Below are 5,934 nucleotides of genomic sequence, written 5' to 3' on the forward strand. Positions count from 1 at the left end.
GATGCCCTTCCTAACGCAACCCTCCCCATTTATCCGGGCTTGGGACCAGCACTAAGAGTGCACTGGCGTGTGCCTCCCTAATGGCTGGGTTAAATTTATATAATTATATAATTATATAATTAATTTATATATAATTAAATGTTAGTAAACGACTTATCACTTAAATGCATTACAGAATCAGATTATTAAAGGTAAGATGGTATTTTATGTATCAGTTTTGAAAGCAGTTAAATGCTTTTTATGGCTCTTTTTCACACTTTTACGCCAATCAGAGAATATTTTCTGTGTTTAACAGCAGGTTTATTTGGATAATTTCAAATAAAGGTTTCTTGGTGTAACTTAAATACAGAAAATGTAACCTATTCATTTATAGAGCAATCCATCTGCAGCACCATGCAATAACATTTCAAACGATAGAACAATTCTATCTGAATTAAATATGAAACTAATAATTCAATTACTATATATATATATATATATATATATATATATATATATATATATATATATATATATATATATATACACAACACAATGTATAAATATAAATTTCATATCACATCATTAATTTAGATCGGTTTGAGTGTGGATGTGAAAGCTCAGTAGTTCTGCCTTTAAAACAACAGAGCATTTCTCTTACCTGTAAAAAAAACATCAGTAGAAGTAGATCATTCATTTTACAGATGTGTTGCAGACTCTGGAAGGTCAGAAGGTGAATAAGAAAGTGAAACAGAGAAAATAGTGATATTCCAATGAGACTAATAAAAATGAGACTACTACATTAAAACTGTAATCTGTCTGACATTTTACATTCTTAACTGTGCAATAATAACACTAACAAAGTTTTTTATGCAATAAATGTGCAATAATAATAAAGCCGTGCAATATTACCTGTGTGCCACGTTTGAAAGCGTAACTACCTATTCATAGTCTCTTTTTCTTCTTTTGTATTTATACATTGTGTTGTCTATATATAGAATTATATTCTATATATATATTTTTTATATATACAGTGCCCTCCACAATTATTGGCACCCCTGTTTAAGATGTGGTCGTGGACTTCAAAAAATTCTCCTTTTTTTTAAAATAACATAGAACCCAAATGCAAAAAGAGAAAATCCAACCTTTTATTTAAGTACATTACTTTGGTGGTAAAAAAAATCACACATTTAGAAAAGAAAAAAAAACTTGAAATCCTGTGTGCCACAATTATTGGCACCCCTGATGTTAATACTTTGTACAACCTCCTTTTGCCAACAAGACAGCACTTAATCTCCTCCTATAACATTTCACAAGATTGGAGAACACAGAGAGAGGATTTTGACCATTCTTCTTTGCACAATCTTTCTAGATCATCCAGTGTCCTGGGTCCTCTCTTATGCACTCTTCTTTAGCTCGCCCCACAGGTTTTCGATTGGGTTGAGGTCTGGGGACTGAGATGGCCATGGGAGGACCTTGAGTTTGTGACTGCTGAACCACTTTTGTGTAGATTTTGCCACATGTTTTGGATCATTATCCTGCTGAAAGACCCAATGACGACCCATCTTCAGCTTTCTGGCAGAGGCCATCAGGTTTTTATTTAAAATATCCTGGTACTTCAAAGCGTTCATAATGCCATGCACCCTAACAAGGTTCCCAGGGCCTTTGGAAGAGAAACAGGCCCACAGCATCACAGATCCTCCACCATACTTCACGGTGGGCATGAGGTGCGTTTCGGCATACTCATCTTTTGTTTTACGCCAGACCCACTTAGAGTGTTTGTTGCCAAAAAGCTCAATCTTAGTCTCATCTGACCAAAGCACACGATCCCAGTTGTACCGCTTAGCAAACTCCAGACGTTTACGTTTGTGAGTGTTAGTGAGAAAAGGCTTTTTCCTTGCATGCCTCCCAAACAGCTTGTTGGCATGTAGAGAGCGTCTGATGGTTGTTTTGGAGACTCTGTGACCCCAAGATGCCACTCTTTGATGCAATTCTGTGATGGTGAGCTTGGGAAATTTTTTTACTTCTCTTACCATCCTCCTCACTGTGCGTTGGGGCAAGATAAACTTGGGACCTCTTCCAGCCTTGTTTGTCACTGTTCCAGTTGTTTTAAACTTCTTAATGATTCCTCTGACTGTAGATACCGGCAAGTTAAGGCGAGTGGCTATTTTCTTGTAGCCATTGCCTGACTTATGAAGGTCGACACACATCTGCCTTACTTGAATGGTGTGTTCTCTTGTCTTTGCCATGTTGACAAATGGGTAAGAGAATTAGGCCTCTGTGTCGTTTCATATTTATACCCCAGGGAAACAGGAAATCATGAATTACTAATTAAAAGTCCCTAGATACCCTGACCAACCTTAGCAACTACAGAAAAATATATATAAAAAAAAAAACAATTAAATTTTTCAGAGGAATTGTTAGGGGTGCCGATAATTGTGGGACACATGATTTCAAGTTTTTTTTTTTTTCTAAATGTATGATTTTTTTTACCACCAAAGTTATGTACTTAAATGAAAGGTTGGATTTTTCTCTTTTTTTGCATTTGGGTTCTATGTTGTTTTAAAAAAAAGGAGAATTTTTAGAAGTCCACGACCACATCTTAAACAGGGGTGCCAATAATTGTGGAGGGCACTGTATATTTGCACATTTCTTTTTCTTTGATGCTGTAACACAGAAATTTCCCCACTGTGGGATAAATAAAGGTAAAGGATCTGATCTTATATTATACTTATTAGCTTTATATTCAGTATATAAAGAAAATATCCCAAACTTGATCAATTCAAATTTAAATTGATTTGAGCCACAATAATTATAATGATTGAAAACCAATGTTAAATAATAACTTTACTAAATAAGAGGGAAATAACTAAAGAATCTATTACTGAAACTCAGACTTTGATTCCCGCTCGTTAAGGAGATGACCATATAAACTCACGTTCTCGAGTCACAGGCTGTCGGTTCTTGAATGTCATGCTGGTGATACCATGGATCTTTGACCGCCAGCCTTCCCCACTGGTTCTGGTTCTGTGTGCACTCTAAAGTTCTGATGATCCTACAATAGCTCTCATTAATGACACTGGCCCTCAAGAGAAACATACAGTACATTACATCAATAATATCTTTTTAATTAAATGTCTAGCTACAACTGACTGAAAAAAAAAATGTTAGAAGACATAGACATGTCTCTGTATCCTCTGTATGAGATTTGAGAGAGATGTGGAACTCAGTAATGAGTGGCTTTGGAACTAGTGATTATAATAACACTTAAAATTAATCATTAATCATGAAGTGTAGCCCATGTTTTAGATTCAGAACTGTGAAACCTGACCAGTTGAGATGACATGAAATCAAGAAAGAAATCCGATAAGCTTTAATTATTTACATTTAAAAACACTAAAAACACTGGAACTTCAAACATAATGAAAAAAAGGAATGTCGTTTTTTTTAATACAGCACAAGAGAGCCTGATAGGAGATGTAGTCAGATTGAATCCAGAGCAATTAAAATATATATTATTTAACTACTAGTTACCATATATTATTATATTTATTATTTACTACAAATGTCTTAAAGAATAATTATCACCAATATGCAAACATTTTTTGGGTTTCCTCATTTAAGCTGCTCCTGTTTTCCATCACAATATCCATAGGCAGGTAAAATCTAATAAGAACAATCACTTTCAACAATCAAATGATAGATGTCCTTCTGTTCCCAGACAAAAATGTGTGTGTGTGTGTGTGTGTTTGTGAGATTCGGAATTTCTTCCACAATTTGTTTTATTTGGTGTATCTGGAAACCTAACAAGCCTAACATAAGCTGATTTTTTCCAAACTTCTTTTTTCCCCACCTTTTTCATTTCTTTCAAGTTCACCTCTGCACTTGAGCTCCTTAAAGGGCCGTTTGAAGTCTCTTAGTAGGCTTTTAAGGTATAACATGCTGATAGGCCTTTTTCACCAGGGTGTTGATGTGACAGGACCATGATCTCTGCTGCTTCGTCCTGTTGACATTCAGGGGAAAATGTTTTCTTGGCACTTGCTGGATGTGGCTACGCAGTCACACAAATACATCTTACAAGCCAGTGCATTGACTAGACAAATGGCATTTTATTGCAACAAAAAGTCATAGTGTTCCTCTTCATATTCAGCCCAGCACATGTGAAGAAGGATGTTTGGTCCTTTGTGAATCAAATGACTTTCAAATCAGCATTGAAGCTTCTCAGAGGAGTGCAGGAACATCAGATCAGTAAGCTACTGCACATCCGCTGTTAAAAACCAAACTCCCTGAAAGAGAAGGTTTTATTACAGGTGGTAAGAGAGACGTGATTCTGTGATTAAAAGAAAAATTGATGCCTGTATTACTCTGTAGAAGTTTGTAAACAGTAGCTGTATTACTCAGTCTGTTCAAACCTTAGTTGGATTCCTCAAACAATAAATTTCCTTTCCTTTTTTGAGTCCTGCATGTTCTATTATAGCTGGATGAAACCTGTAATGGTTGTTAACTGTGACACAAAGTTAAACACAAGGCATTTTCCCTGTGGCAATTTGCATTGTTAGTGTGTGTGTGAGACAAGTGGCATCTCTTTAAAATAGAGCATTAGTTACTTTGGACAGTCCTCATCACTGACACATTACCATGCAGAATTTCCTGTGTAAAAACAAAAGCGCTGGAACTGTAAGATATCTGCAGTTTTATTTACGTACACCATACATATACCATCACCAGACCAAAAACCACATTTTGTCCAGATAACAATAAATAGATACCTGGGTGTTCATCTGAACAGCAAACTGGACTGGACAGGTAATACTGAGAGAACAGAGCAGACTTTTTCTGCTGAGGAGACTAAGATCTTTTGAAGTGCTGGGAGAGAGCGACTGAAGACCTTTTTTGACTCTGTGGTGGCCTCAGCCATCTTCTATGGTTTGGTCTGCTGGTGCAGCAGCATCTCTACTGCAGTAAGGAAGAGACTGGACAAGCTGATCAGGAAGTTCAGCTCAGTCCTGGAGATTTCCCTGGACACTGTACAGGAGGTGGGAGAAGGAGGATAGGAGCTAAACTATCATCATTACTGCAGAACGTCTCTCGCCCCTGTATGAAACAGCTTCATCTCTGAGCAGCTCCTTCAGTGACACACTGTTACATCCTAAGTGTCTGAAGGAGCAAAACAGAAGGTCTTTTCTCCCTGCTGCTATTAGACTTTACAATCAGAGCTGCTCCCAGTGAACCAGTCATCAAAATACACACTGTTATTACTGTTTAACTGCAATAATAACAATAACAAAGTATATTAAGCAACAGCTGTGCAATAACAATAATTTAAAACAATATCACCCACGTGCAATATGACTGTTAGCGTAACTACTTACTCGTGGTCTCTTTTTCTTCTTTCGTATTTTTACATTGTGTTGTGTATATACTGTATACGGTATTATGTATCCTTTATATATTTGCACATTTCTTTTTCTTTGCTGCTGTAACAGAGAAAATTCCCCACTGTGGGAGGAATAAAGGTATATCTGATCTGATCTTATGTAGCCTGGTAGATAAAATTGTTTAAGCAAAGGGGTTATATCTTTTTTACTTCTTTATTGTTCGGCTCTGTAGGTCTACTACTGTATATGAATGTAAAAAATGTGTGTAATATGTATGCCTTCAACAAAGCAATTTTTACCAAAGCAAGTTCAGCCTTGATGAATATATAAAGCCCAAATTAACATGAACACTGGGTTTTCTTAGTTTTCAACAGAGGAGTGTGTGACCCGTCTTCACAGAACAAGCGCATAAAGAACAGTTCCTGGAGACCTTCTACTGACTGTAGTGTCACGGGAAGACATGCAGGTAGTTGGTTTGAAAGAGGCAGATGTAGAGGACAGGGATTATGGAGATGGATGATCCGCTGTGGCGCCCCCTAATGGGAGCAGCTGAAAGAAGAATAAGAAGATAACAATA

Source organism: Silurus meridionalis, chromosome 18 (genome assembly GCF_014805685.1).
Source record: "Silurus meridionalis isolate SWU-2019-XX chromosome 18, ASM1480568v1, whole genome shotgun sequence".
NCBI classification, from domain to species: domain Eukaryota; kingdom Metazoa; phylum Chordata; class Actinopteri; order Siluriformes; family Siluridae; genus Silurus; species Silurus meridionalis.